At 41.5% G+C, this 14,644-nt stretch overlaps 1 pseudogene; it reads right to left on the minus strand.

The window, feature by feature from the left end:
- Window positions 1-1,345: 1,345 nt before the first annotated feature.
- Window positions 1,346-14,644, minus strand: part of LOC127213798 (aurora kinase A-like) — a 34,250-nt pseudogene continuing 20,951 nt past the window's right edge.

The following is a 14,644-nucleotide window of genomic DNA, read 5'->3' on the forward strand; positions in this document are numbered from 1 at the left end:
GAATTTATAAGATCCCAAACACAGACCACAGGTTCATGTGGCCTATGCCCGACTTTCGGCAGCTTGGAACTCAAGCTGTGTCCCTAACCCTGCAGCTTTCAGTCTCATGGTGCATGAGTGGGTTGTGCCCACCCTGTCCCCCACTTCCTGCTGCTGGAGTTGGCATGCATCATCCACGATTGCTCTCTCGGAGCAACATATTATGCAAGCCTGTAAGGCCAGTGATCCCAAAGGTCAAGTTGTGAGCTACATGTTCTCAGTCTGGTTTGGATGGGGAAACAATTCTAACTCAAAACCTGGGAACCAGCCAACCCCACTGGATTTATTGTCCCTCGTTTGTTATTACTGCAGTAGCCAACTGCCGACATTGACACAGTTACAGAGAAGGAAGACAGAAAGAGTGGGCAAGCAGGCTTCATTTCCCCTCCAGTAATCGAAAGCAAATAAAATCACTAACTTAAAATGGTACAATTCTACTGATGTGTAAGAAAATAATGTATATATGGTATATAGACACTGTATACATAGACGCAATGTATAGAAGCTCCTAATGCATGTTGTATAACTTCAGTGGTTTTCTATACATCTTGAATTTTCTAATTTAGAAGTAACAACTAAATGTCTTAATTGTTAAAATATGAAAGATTTAATCTAAAACAAACTAATATTACACAATGCAAAAGTTGATGGCAAACAAAAAGTGGTATTTTTACTCCAAATATTTGTAAGTGAATACTAAAAGGAGAAAGAAGTAAGAAAAGTTAGAGATATCTTCTTTGCTTGCTTTTGTGTTGTTTTTGTTAAAGAGACAGGGCCTCCCTCTGTGGTCTAGGTTGACCTCAACCCTGCAAAATTCCTGCCTCCAACTCTCTTAGTGATACAGTTATAGACACATGCCCCTCTGCTTAGCAAGAAAAAGCTTTCTAATTTAGTACAACTAACATGCACTCTTCCCTCCTAATGGACTGACACCTAGCATTGTCACTTTTTACTGTGCCCCGTAATTATTTTTAATAATGCTTAATTTATTGCTTTTAAATTTCATACATTAATTTAATGTTCCTTGATCATATTAACCACATCCTACCTCCAAATTTACTCAAGACCACCCTCCCAATTGTGGCTCCTTTTTTTTATTATTATTATTCATGGTCAATGTAAAAAATATATACATCTAGGAATGGTGGCAGAGAATTACTTGCTGGCTCAAATGTCTCTGGCTACTTGGATTCCCACACTCTCACATACAGGCCTCCTGTCTGCCATATCACCTCATCAGTCACTCGCTGGCACTGACTAGGCTTATCGGTCCCACGTCTTCTTTTAGAGGTCTTCGTGGCTATCATTACTGAGTAGGTCCCATGACGGAAGAACCTATTAACTCTATGGAAGTCATTGCTGATAACTTGCATATGAAGTTTGGGGTGGAGGTCTCCTGGAAGCTGGCTGAGTAGTGAACAGCATGAGTGGAGAGGTCAATGAAATTAGCAAGCATGATGCCCATTTGCTGCATCTAGACGCGAAGAACCATCACAGTCAAGGACATAAATGAGTGTGTCTTGTCCTAGAAGGAACCTGTTATGAGATGTTTTACCTGCTAGCCTGGTCCCACAGCCACATCAGCCCCCAAATAACACACAGAGATGCTGTGTTAGATATAAAGCTGTTGGCCTATTACTAGTGTTTCTTATTGGCTAGCTCTGACTTAACTATTAACCCATTTCTATCATCTAAGTATTTCCACACGCTCTTATATTTCTGGAAAGAGGGTCTAGGTCTCTTCCTCTCAAGTCCCTACATCTTGACTTTCCTACTACATCTCCCGGAATCATCCTCAACTCCTGGTCCCTCCTATCTTGCTTTCCTATTGGCCAACAGGGCTTATTTATTAACCAATAAGGGAAATGTTTTTAGAGAATGAGAACTCCCATCAGGCACCTGCAGAAATAACATGAGTTACCATCAAAACTGTTCTTCTTATGTAAATTAACTATCCTTTGTGTACACATCTACCTTATTACCTTATCGGGGAGTACAAAAATCTCACAGAACATAATCCTCTACTGAAAAGCAAAACACACTCTATTTTTCACACTAAGGGTTACTGGCATGAATCAGATCCCCTTCTCACCTGCATCCATCCAGGATTCTGAGTGATATGCCAATGGTGTGAAGGCTTGAGTGCAATCCATATTCTTACTCCAGAGTCTGATGGCTCCAGCAGCCACACTGATCTGCAGAAACAAGAGTGGAGGCCACAATAAAGCTAGCCAGCCTGACCTGATGACACCAGTGAGTGTAAGATCCTATGCATGGTGTCTATAGGGATGAAGGCTGTAACAGGATGGGGCTGTTCTACAATGTGAACATTGCTCTCCTGATGCACTGAACCCTGACTGATTCTCTGACCCTCCCAGACCCTGAGAGCTGCCTGATAACCTTTGAGTAAATATTCTGCTTACATCAACTGGGACTCTCTCTGATGCTTCAGCTCACAACCCAATTGAAGTGTCAGTTAATGTGTGTATTCAAATCCCAGGAGGTCTTGACAAATGGTGTAGAAACAAATAGCAACTCATTTCTGAGAATGTTTCTATACTCTTCTTGGAAAGGCCAACCAAATCTTAGTGATGGCAGTGTTCTGGAGCAAGAATGATGGATGACTAGTTCATAGTGTTTTAGAGAAATGACTACTGCATCTGGATATGCCAGATCTGCTACCAGGGGATGAGTTACCTCAAGGGCAAGAATGCTCTTTACTTTATATCTGTGTGGATTATAGAACAAATATTCTTGTGCTATAGCATCTTGGTTCCTGAAAGACATTTAAAAGAGCCAGTTAAAGTTCACTGTGATTCTCAGGAAAGGCTACTTGAATTTATTTGATTGTATGAAGTACAATGTCTTAGTTAGATTGGACTGCTATGAGAAAATACTAAGTAATTTATAGAAAAGAGAAATCCATTGCTCATCATGCCAGAGGCTGGGGCTTGCCTTTCATCATGTGTGGCATTATCTCTGTGTAGATAATAGAATAGCAAAGGGCTCCCTCAAGTTTTCCTGTTAGAATAACACAATTGAAAGCTTCATCTACCTGCATGTCCTAATAACTTCTTAATACCACAACAATGAATATTAAGTTCCATATGCCTTGCTGAGGGACACAGATGTGCGGACCACACTGTATAGCACACTTGAATGTCCTATCCATATTCTTTTCATGCCATTTCCTGGGAAAGAACGTAAGACACAGACGAAGGGGGACAGAAGGGACACTGGAATTTAACTAGGTCCCCATGCAGTTCTCACGAAGTCTGCATTGATGGAAGAGTTACTCCAAAAGCATCAGCCTCGAGTTCCTTGGTCTTTGCAAGGAGTTTGCTTAGCTCTCTTGCCTAACCTTCAATGTGGCATTGGCTCCTCTTTTAGAATGTTCTCTGAGATCTGGGGAGATGTGTATTTACTGTTAGGGTCAAGAGCAATCCTTGGACTTTATATGATGCTACTTTTCTCTTGCTTAAAAATTGAGATTTGTGTGATTTAGAGTGGCTATGACCTTAGTCACCCAGCACTATCTTCCCTTCTGCACTTAAAATCTCTAGTTCCTCCGATTCAGCTCTTTACTGCTATCAGCAGGGCAGCTGATGTCTTATCTCTCTCCAGGGAACAAAGAGAGGGCTGGGTTCCACAATTATCAGCAGAGGGGATTTGGTAGAAAGGAACGATTTTCAACTAAAATGGGTCTTAAAAGTTGAAGGCGATGCTGTATCATTGAATAGAAAATTTAAGACTCTCACCATCCCTAAGAATGTTAGGCATCAATGTGATACAGTATATCTCCTCAGAGAGCCACATCTAGAAATAAAAGGGTTTGCAGGTTCTCTCCTTAGGGTCTTGATATCTCAGACACATCTCCAAGCATTACAGTTCCAGAGGACAGCAGCCCACACTGGGAGCTAGAACTGAATAATGGGTTTCTTTTCATATACCTTTCCATTTTAACTAGGAACTGGCAATCTTTCTCAAAATCTAAGAACACCACCTTTAGTACATTGCCTGTCCCTTCCTAGCAGAGAGATGACTGCTTCGTGTCCTGGAGCTGACTGCTTCATAGCTGGAAAAAAATCTGTATATTATGAACAAGACATAAAGCGTTAATTGTGTTTTGGGAAAACAGCCTGACTTCTAGTGAGGCAGAGACCAGTGCTTATGGTTTGCTTATGAGAAAGCCAGAGTTGGTAAACATCAGATGCTTGGACACGACAGGACAGGACTTACTTTTTGTGGCTAACGGCATCAATTGTGGGATACACCCCAATACCATGAAAATGCCTCTTCCTGCTGTGTTTCCTCATGTTCAGTCCATGACGGGAGGTGGGGCTGAGGAGAGCAGCTGTGGAGATGAGACGTTGCCACAAAGAGGGTGAATCACATCCATGGAATTTGTCCTTGCAGCTCTGTAGATCACGCAGGTAAAGGGTGAGCACCACATGCAGAGACAGATGAATGGGGGGCAACTCTAAACCTTGCTGTCTGCGAGACACTGCCCTGAAGAGCCTGTGAAGACAAGGTCTATGGTCACAAATGTCCCCCTGGAAGAAGAAAAGGGAATTCAAATGGAACAGTTCAGATAGCTGAAAGACAAAGCTAGATAAAAATCTAAGAGAGGACAATCCTCGCATGAGTTCCTCGGCTCTTAATAATATCCATAACCATTGTATAAATGAACCACATTTTCTTTATCCGCTCTTCAGTTACTCTGCTATTAAAAAGAAAGACATAGCATCATGACATTTGCAGGCAAGTTGATGGAACTTGAAAACGTCATCCAGGGTGGTGACTCAGATTCTGAAAGGTAAGCATGGTATGTACTCACTTATGAGTGACTATTAATAAAGGATAACCATGCTACAATCCACAGAACCAGAGAGGCTAGGTAACGAGGGTGAATGGATCTCCCTGTGAGGAGGAAATGGAATAGATTTTATGGGTAGACTGGGGGATGGGAACAGGAGGAAGAGAGTCCTGGGAGAGACGAAAGGAAGAGAAGGGCTTATTGGGTATGGGGCAAACACCTAGTGCAATGGAAACTCCCAAGAACCTCTAAGAGTGATCCTACTCCTAGTGATGGGAGATACAACATCTGAACTGGCCATCTCCTGTAACCAGGCGAGGCTTCCAGTGGAGGGACTGGGCATCATCACAACCACAAAACCTTTCACCTACAATCTGCCCTGCCTGCAAGAAGTGCTCGAGAAGGTGACACAGAAGTGAACAGTGACAACTGGTCCAGCCTGAGGTCTGTACCACAAGTGGGAGGCAATGTCTGGAGGGCCAGGAACCAGGGGCTGGGTAGCCCAGAGAACTAGGATGGAATCAAACAGTTCCTAGGGGTGGGGAGAGTCAATGGAATGACTCCTAATGATATTCTGATATACTTGTAGACCAGAGCCTAGCATAATTGTTAACAGAGAGGCTCCATCTAGTAACTGATGCAGAGGATACCCGCAGGCAAGCATTAGGCAGAGCTCAGCGAATCCTGCAGAAGATGGGAAGGATTACAGGAGCCAGAGGGGCCAAGGACACCACAAGAATATGGCCCACAGATGCTATTAATGAGGGCTCATAGAGGCTCACAGAGACTGAAGCAACAATTAGGGAGCTTGTATGTGTCTGATCTAGGTCATCTGTATTAGGTAGTGGTTGTGCAGGTTGGTATTCTTGTGGGACTCCTAACAGCAGGAGTGGGGGCTGTCTGTGACTCTTTCAAGACTCTTGTTCCTACTGGATTGCCTTTTCCAGACTTAATATGAGGTGCTGTGCCTAATCTTATTATAACATATGTCATGTTTGGTTGATAACCGTGGGAGGCCTACCCTTTTCTGAAGGGAAATAGAGGAAGAACAGATCTGAGGGAGAGTGGAGAGGTCTGGGAGGAAAGTGGGGAGGGAGGGAAAATTGCACTTAGGTTGTAATATATGAGAGAAGAATAATTAAAAAATGGAAGAGGAAAAAAATATTCATGACCACAGCAAGCCTTGTAATTAAATATATGTGCAAATGAATGTGGTTGACTGGAACCAATCCCTAATTCCTAACAGTAGAGACTTCTTTGTGACCTTTGTTTCTTTCATCTTATTATCTGGCTCAGAAAGCTTCTTGAACATGAGTCATCAACCTTACTTATCTGTAATGAAAAAATATTAATGCAATGTGACTTGCAACGCTAGTGCAATTGATGCAATTGATGTTTATGGAATAGGAGGATGATAGAACTAATAAAGCACAAGGAAGTCTTTCATTGACATTCTGTTCTCCTGGCTGGGTAAAAATAGCTAAAGAAAACATATATTGTTTCTAAAGCTTAACCTAAGGATCTTATTGTAAGTGTCAGGGATATTTGAGTTGGAGATGTACTTTTCATTTCTAAAACAATATGACAGAGGAAAAAATGTGTCCCACAGTATACATTCCACTTTGGGAACAGAATTGTTGCCCCCCGACACACCCACCCCTCACCCCTGCCTCGGGAGTCCAGACACATGAAGAAGGTAAATAAATAGATACTCTTCCTTATTTAAAGGGTAACACAAAAAGACTGAATAACAGCCTGATCAAATACTTCCTGAGAGGAAAAACAGAAACAATGGGAACTTTATTTTTAACTTTATCTATCATCTACATATCCATTTTTTGTTTTGTCATCTATCTTCTGACATTCCTTTTCACGTGTATCATCTGTCTTCTATCTATCATCTACTTATCATCTCTCTGTGAAGCCATTGAGGTTTTCAGGAGCTAGTTTTAAATGTTTGGAACTTGACAAATCCCAGTGCTGTAACACTGATGTTGTAACATCTCCACCCTGTGCTCAATCCAGAGCAGAGCTTCTGAAACATCATTCCTTCTCAGTGGTACCTTCTTCGTATGTCCTGGGGTTCACTCCATTATGGGAGATAATTCACTTTACTTATAACACATTTACTTAAATTTAGTTACATCTAAAAAAGGATCTTCAGTGAATCATCTGGACTGGTGTTTTTTGACAATTGCTTGGTACCTTGGCTTAGCCACGTTGATACATAAAGTCGACCCTCATTTCACAAAACCGTGAGAAATCACGCACTGAAAAGAACTAAAGATCATCCTTCCACACTGCAAGTCTTGCCTTCTTGGTTGTAAGCATACCCTTCCATGGCCAAGACTGCTCCTCAATCTTATTATTAGGTCTTAATACTGGTGAGTATCCCACTCTAACCACTACATAGGATAATGTACCTATTCCTCAAGCAATTAACATACACAACACATCAAAGAGTAATTAATTAGTCACATGGCACGAACTATCCCAGGCTCTAATGTAAAAAGAGAACAACATGAAGGACATCATCCAAGGGAGGGGAGCAGAAGACAGATGTTCCCATAAAAATAATTAAGACTTTTCCTAACTAGCTTCAAGGAATCACAACACGATTTTTTTTCTTATTAAAGAATCCTTGGTGATGAGTTGATAAAGGTGAAGGCTATTATTCCTATAACGTCTTTTATAATGGATAGTTCCTAGCACATAGAAGAAGAAATATTATCAAAAGTCTTAAGTAAGTGGAGAGCTTATTAGAAACGTGGCATATTCATAGAACGAAAAGGATTACAAATTTAAACCCGTGTTGATTTAAACAAACTCTGACAAAGGACATTGCAACTAATCATATATTAACATTCAGCTTTTCAAGTTTCCAAACAGTGCCTAAGTACTGCACAAAGATAAGGGTGTGGCTGTACACAGTAAGTTAAACCAGTCTTGTTGGTTGTTCATGAAGAAATCGAGTGCTTTTCTTTCAGACATGAACTCAGTGGTCTGCTGTCACTAGGATTTGTGAGCTTAAGGAAGCTACTTGTACTTCGGACTTCTGTTTATCTTCACTGGTCACTATATTTATTGGTTTTCAGAGTTTCCTAAGGATTAAACATGATTACACATGTAAGAGACTCGGATCTTAAGAAAACACATGACAATAGTTCCTTCCTTGAGATTCCATAAAACTGTTGCTATACTTCACATGTTATTTCCTTGGCTGGCCTATATGTCCTAGTTTGCTTCTCCATTGACATGATGAAACACCGAGCAAAGAAACTCAAGGAGGAAAGGATAGACTTTATCTTATAGATTAGTCTGTCATCTAGGGAAGCCAAGAACTCAGGAGAAGCTGAGGCAAACCCAGTGAAGAGTGCTGCTTACTGCCTTGCTCTGATGTCTCACTGAGCAGGTATCTTATACAACCCAGGGACATCTGCCTAGGGCGGTGCCACACCACACACAGTGGGGTTGTCCCTCCCACATGTATCATCAGTCAAGTCAACGGCCTACAGACATGCCCACAGGCCAGTGTCACATGGTACCAAACAAAGATAAGGACATGGCATGCATAGCACATTAAATCAGTCCTGTTGGTTGTTTAAATGGCCTGCAGGTATGTCTAAAGGCATCATTTCTGCCCCGCCCCCCCCCCACACACACATACACCATTCCTAGTAAAGGATAGTATTACAATTCTGTTATCTTTATTGGGAAATCCTATGCTAAGGATGAATTCTTAACATAGTTTTATATTATCCAAAAAGCAAAGTACCCCTGAAATGTGGAACTGTTTTGCATAGGAACAAATAGGACCATTGGAAAATTCAGAAGAGGCTGTTGGAAACCCCAGACTAACCCTGGAAAGGGCAAGCAGATGGCCAGTGCCCCTGACCTGTGTCCTGTTCACTTTGTGGCTGTTCCCTTTCTCTACTCATGGGTTTAAGACATTTGTGTCACTATGAGTGATTATTAGAGAACATTGTGTTCTCTGAAGCTGAGCAGCAATAGATCTTTACTTCTTTCTGGAAAGCAGAGCTCAAATTTTGATAAATGTTACTTGAACGCTATGTAAGAATGCAGAAACGAAGAGGGTGAGAAACTGAATATCCAACCTGGAGCTTTTTCAGCTGATGCTTTAAACCTTTAGAGATAGATGAGCCTATTAAACCCTTTTCCTTCCAGAACTACAGGAAGGGAAACTGTGGAACTTTAGCTGTTTTCTTAAGATTAAACTGATGTCAGAGCTAAAGAATCCATAGCTGTGTCTCTCTTCACTAAGTCTACGGGCTGTTTCATTAATTGTTCATAATAAAGTCATAGTTTAGAAAAACAAAATCATAGTGATTTGTGTAGAAAGTGTTAGAGATATGAAAAATGAAACAAACTTGATATTTACAAGTAATATTTTGTGGTTGGTATTTCAAACTATTACATGTGAAAAGCCACTAATGTTGAGAAATAGTTTTTATTCCATCTTATGAGAGAAATATTGGCCATCCACACAAGAAATGATTAAATCTGATGAAACTTTAGAAGTCCAAACTTAGAAGCGTCCCTGTTAAATGAGTTTTCATTAAGTATCTTTTACTGTAATGTGTAATGCTGTATTTGTGAAAGGCTTCAATACACAGAATAATGAACTAAACACATGCAGAGTACAAATTGTGTGTGTGAATTTTGTATAAATTAACAAATGAGGACTATAAGGTGCACAGAATACGGATGCACTGCGATAATTAAACACTGTAAACTGCTTTTGTCGGCCACTCCATCTTCATTAGAAGCAGCTGTACCTACGCACAAGCGTCCTCTTAGAGACAACCCGAAGGCATTCCCTCACGGAAGGAAGGCGTGTTAAGGGGCATTAAGCCCTCCACTGAGATTTTAGCCTCTCCCTACCAGACCTTCCTGCCACCTGTGTATAATTCTTCCCCATCTGCACAAGGGCTTAACTGTCCTGGTAGCTGTCGGTTTCAATAGACTGTGAGAGGTTGAGTGAAGGGCGAGCACTCTCCAGAAAGCTATCTGGAAGTTGTCATCCATGCTGGGTGAGAGTTTTCAGTGGTGCAGCTGTTTGCAGTTATACCCTTCACTGAGGTTCATCCCCTTCACCTGTGCTAGGTGGGCTAGGAAGCCCAACAAACTCAATGTTAAAATGTTAGGTCTTGTGGGACTTGGGTGGAGTCATTCCTAGGGTCCCTTCATTGGCTCTATGGTGAGTGAATGCATGTCTATCCCTTGTCCCAGTGAAAGTATGTACAGCCACACTGACTCTCTAAAGTGAGCACTGTTCTTCAGGTGCGTTGCTGGTATTATCCACCATTGTCTCCCCTTGAGAAGGAACTGCCGCTCTGAAATCACAATGGAAGAGCTCTCCTCAAGACTAACAGGGTGAATGTTCACGGACACAGACGGTGCTCTGTTCCAGGTAGAAGACATTTACAAGTGTTATGATTAGTTTCAGACAGTTTGAGTCAGTGCCTTATTTCTTTCACATTCTAGAACAATTTCATTTAAAACAAGTACAGTCTGTATTCATAAAAGGTGATGGTAGGAACTGAGGCAATATAAAAGTTAATTGGTCCAAGAAAGCTATTTTTTTTTTTTAACTAAAAACCAATAGACATTTGAAACACACATATGGATTAATATGTATTTAACCCCCCCCCCCGTTTACACGGTACCCTGTAAATCCCATTCCCTCTAACATTTCACTCCACGATGACACACTCAATATCCTCACTGCCTTCGGGGGCCACATACAGTTACAAAAGCTGCAAATAAGCAATTAAGAAAGACAGCTATAGATTGACTGTGTCAGAAATGTAGTAGATATTGGTCTACTCAGGTTTCACTGGGATTTGAAGTTTGCAACCTCAGTTTTTCTAAATGTCAATAGAGATATCCTAAAGTTTGAGTATTAGCACTGAAGTATAAGCGTATTATAAGCATACTAGGCAATTGCTAAGTCTACACCATTTAACTTCTTGGAAATAAATATGTGCTTTATAAACAAAGGAGCACTGTGATTAGGGTGGAGGGTTAGTACTGTAGTGGGAAGTTTTTGCCAGTAAATCACAGACACTTTTCTCCTAACATGAGTAACCCAGTTCAGACTCCAAAACGGAACATCAGTGACTTATGTAAGAGGGAAAAGTAACTGTCCCTCCTTTCATATATTATGCAATGATATTAAACCCGCCTTACATAATATCATATGTATGTATAGTGATAGTCTCATAATTTATTATTACATGCAACATACAAAGCAACCACATTCAGGTTAGTTCCATCATGCCCTGTAATTTTTTTTTCAGTTCCATCTAAAGCAACTATAATTTCCCTAGCTCTTTCCACTTTAGTGAATAATGAGTGAACCTCAAACACGGGCTACTCTTATTACCCCTAGAGTTTGTGTCCAACCCAAAAGACAAGGCAGAGACAAGAAACAGACTGGACTGCTTGTAAGAGGGAGTTCGCTGGCTGGTTCTTCTACTAAGAGCTCAGTAAATGGCTGAGTCACAGAAAACTGCAGGTGATTGAGAAGAGCGACTCTAGGACACACACCCAGTCTAAGGGAGGCAGTCAGTGCAGGGTGATGTTCTATAAGACAGTATGTGTGCCTGAGGTGCCACAGGCCATAAAGAATGTCTAGAGAGGATCACAGTGCTGAGAGGGATCCAAAATAGACCCCTGCTCAAAGTTATTTCTCCAATTAATACATGTCACCGTTTTTTTGTTTGTGTTTTGTTTGGTTTGGTTTGGTTTAGTTTGGTTTGAGTTTTTGAGGCACGGTTTCTTTGTATTGTTTTGGAGCCTGTCCTGTCAATAGCTCTGTAGACCAGGTTGGCTTGAAGTCACAGAGACCAGCCTGACTCTGCCTCCTAGAGCTGGGATTAAAGGTGTACACATCAACTCCTGGCTGAAATGTCACCTTTTAAGATGTAAAATCTAAAGTGGCTACCTACTAATAGAACTACTCTTTCCAAACACTTACACAATGCCATCTTACCATCAGCAAAATAATAAGGTTCCAATATTCACAGGGCATTAGAATTCTACCACACCACTGTCTCTTTTACGCCATAGAACTAATTCACAAGTAGTCAGTACTATTGCAAGTTATAGAGGAATAAATAAAACTGCTTTATTTACTTCCTGGAATGGCTTCATATCACCCAACTTGTATCTCAGAGTCACATGCCCTATGGCAAATTCATGGATGCCTTGTCATTTACCTTCCTCCAGCATCCCACGCTTCCTTGCTTTCCCAACTTCTGTACATGCTCTCCTTTGGCCCTCCTCACCTCACCTTTATGTCATGTCACTGTCATCATTCCCTGGAAATCTTATTTTGAATTGCTCATATAGAGTATTCACTCTGGAATGCAAGAGAGGGGGTGTTTGTTCTATGTGTTACTGGCCAGCCAGAGAATAAAGAACTATGGTTGACAGTAGGTCCCAGTGGATAAACAATTATATGGTTTTTCACTGTTAATCTGGTGATAGATGAAAATTCAGAAAGACTCCAGACTTGAGTAGACGGCACTCTCAAGCTGATTCTGCCATATTTCATATGTAGCTTCCTGCATCAAAATCATCAACATCTTCTCATCACACCACCGCATTCTTCATTTAGCGAGACTTCTTGTCTGATCAGACCAAAGCCAGCACTCCAAGGGAGAGGGAATGGACAGTAACCTTCTACCCTGAACATCCAATCCCACCCCCAGTGGATCTGACTCACAGCAGGAGATGCCTGGCCTCTTTCCACCCACTAGTCTGTTCCACACACCTGCCAACCACAAAACACCAGTCTCACCTCTGACTTCCAGACCCGCAACATTGCTGAGCATCCATATTTGGGTCTGAGTCTATTGTCCTGTCTCAGTTGCATTTAGCCTGTGTGTCACTGTTCCACATCTAAGTGCCAACGAATAACTGCAGGTGAATACATGGAATCACATTTATTCTTTTTGCTGAAACTAGTACTTCATTCTGATTTAGCTAGTCATAATAATAATAATAAAAATAAATCCCCCATTTGTCTACATGAGACACAAATAGTTGTGACACTTTTCCTCCTTTTAAAGGGGAAGAGTCAGGGACACCTCTCCACATAAAAAGTCAAGCTGGGAAATCACAAGCTCCATTTTCTGTCCATCTCCCTGGTTCTGCATCAAAGTAAGCAATCACAAGCTTCTCTCCCTGCCTCTGGCTTCCTCAACTTAACAAAACTCCTATTAGAGTCTTATGTTGTTATGTTTTTCTCTTTTTGACAGATGACCCTTATTTTGACACAGACTCCTGAGAGCCAAATAGAGCCAACATTCTTTTTTCTACAGCCAAATGTCCACACTGGAGAGCTTGTATCGAATACTTTAACCGATTCGCACTTTGTCTCATGACTGCCATTCTTCCAAAGCACAATTCAGTGAAAGCTTGTAATCTGTCTATAGAGACCAAAAACATACTGATAAATTGATTTATGCACACACTTGCAACAATGAGTAGGAAATTCATCCACTATAAATGACATTTTCATAATATCTATCAAGCAACTCCCTGCAACTGTAAAAGCAGTTTATTAGTGTTTGCTATCTCTCACCCCGGTTAAGAATGCACTCACAACCACTGTGTATGATCTTCGATAAAGATAGATCTACTACACTTGTGTTTGGCAAATTTAAAAAAGTTGCAGTCTATGCCATGTGTGCCAGAAGGAATCAATCTAAAGGGGAGAAAATCCAGAAATTTTTATATACTTAATTTTTCCAGTTGGTCATCCTCATCTTAGTTCTTACCCTTTCTTAATAATAACATGTTTTACAGAAACACAGACACGGTGTGTGTTCACTCATAAGTGGATATTAGACTAAAGTACATAGCTCCAGAGAAACTGGGTAACAAGGAGGACCCTAAGAGAGACACATAGATACCCCTGGGAAGAGAAATTAGGGGGAGTGGTAAGAGGGAGGGAAAGGGGAATGAGAAAAGTAGGAGACCAGATGGCTTAGGTGGGGAGGGATGTAGTGGAAGAGCAGTGAAAAAGAATTAACAGAGAGAGCCACTATGGGCTTAGGGAGAAACCTTGTGCTAGGGTAACTCCTACGACTCCACAACTAAGAGTCCTAGCAGTAGTAAAGAGGATGCCTGAACTGGCTTACCCCTGTAATCAGATTGATGAATATCCCAACTATCATCACAGAACCCTCATCAAGTAACTGATGGAACCAGATATAGAGATCCACAACCAAGAACCAGGCCGAGCTCCGGGAACGCAGGCCTAGAGAGGGAGGAAGGAACATAGGAGCAAGAGGGGGAGATCATGATGGAGAAATCTAGAGACAGCTAAACCAAGCAAGCTCATGGAAACTCATGAACTCTAGACCTACAACTGTGGAGACTCCAGGGGACAGAACTTCGCTATCTGTATGCAGGAGAGAGTTGTGAAGTTTGGATTATCGGATGGGCCCCGGCAAGATTGCTATGATACAAACCCAGTACATGGGCTAGCTTGTTGGAGCCCATTCCCCATGGTGGGATGTCATTCTGTCTTAATGCATGGGAGAGGGACAGGGCCCTGCTCTACCCTAATGAGCCAGACTGTGTTGACTCATCGTGGGAACCCTTAACTGGAAGGGGTGGGCTGGGGGGGGGAGATGGGCATCAGAGGAGCCTCAGGGGATGGGAGGAGGAGTGAGAGGAATATAAAATGAAATAAAAAAAAGAGAAAACAAATGGAAAAAAGGAAAAACAGAGCTCAACCAAACTTGTAAAATCAAT

The sequence above is a fragment of the Phodopus roborovskii genome, unplaced genomic scaffold (genome assembly GCF_943737965.1).
Source record: "Phodopus roborovskii unplaced genomic scaffold, PHOROB, whole genome shotgun sequence".
Lineage (NCBI taxonomy): Eukaryota > Metazoa > Chordata > Mammalia > Rodentia > Cricetidae > Phodopus > Phodopus roborovskii.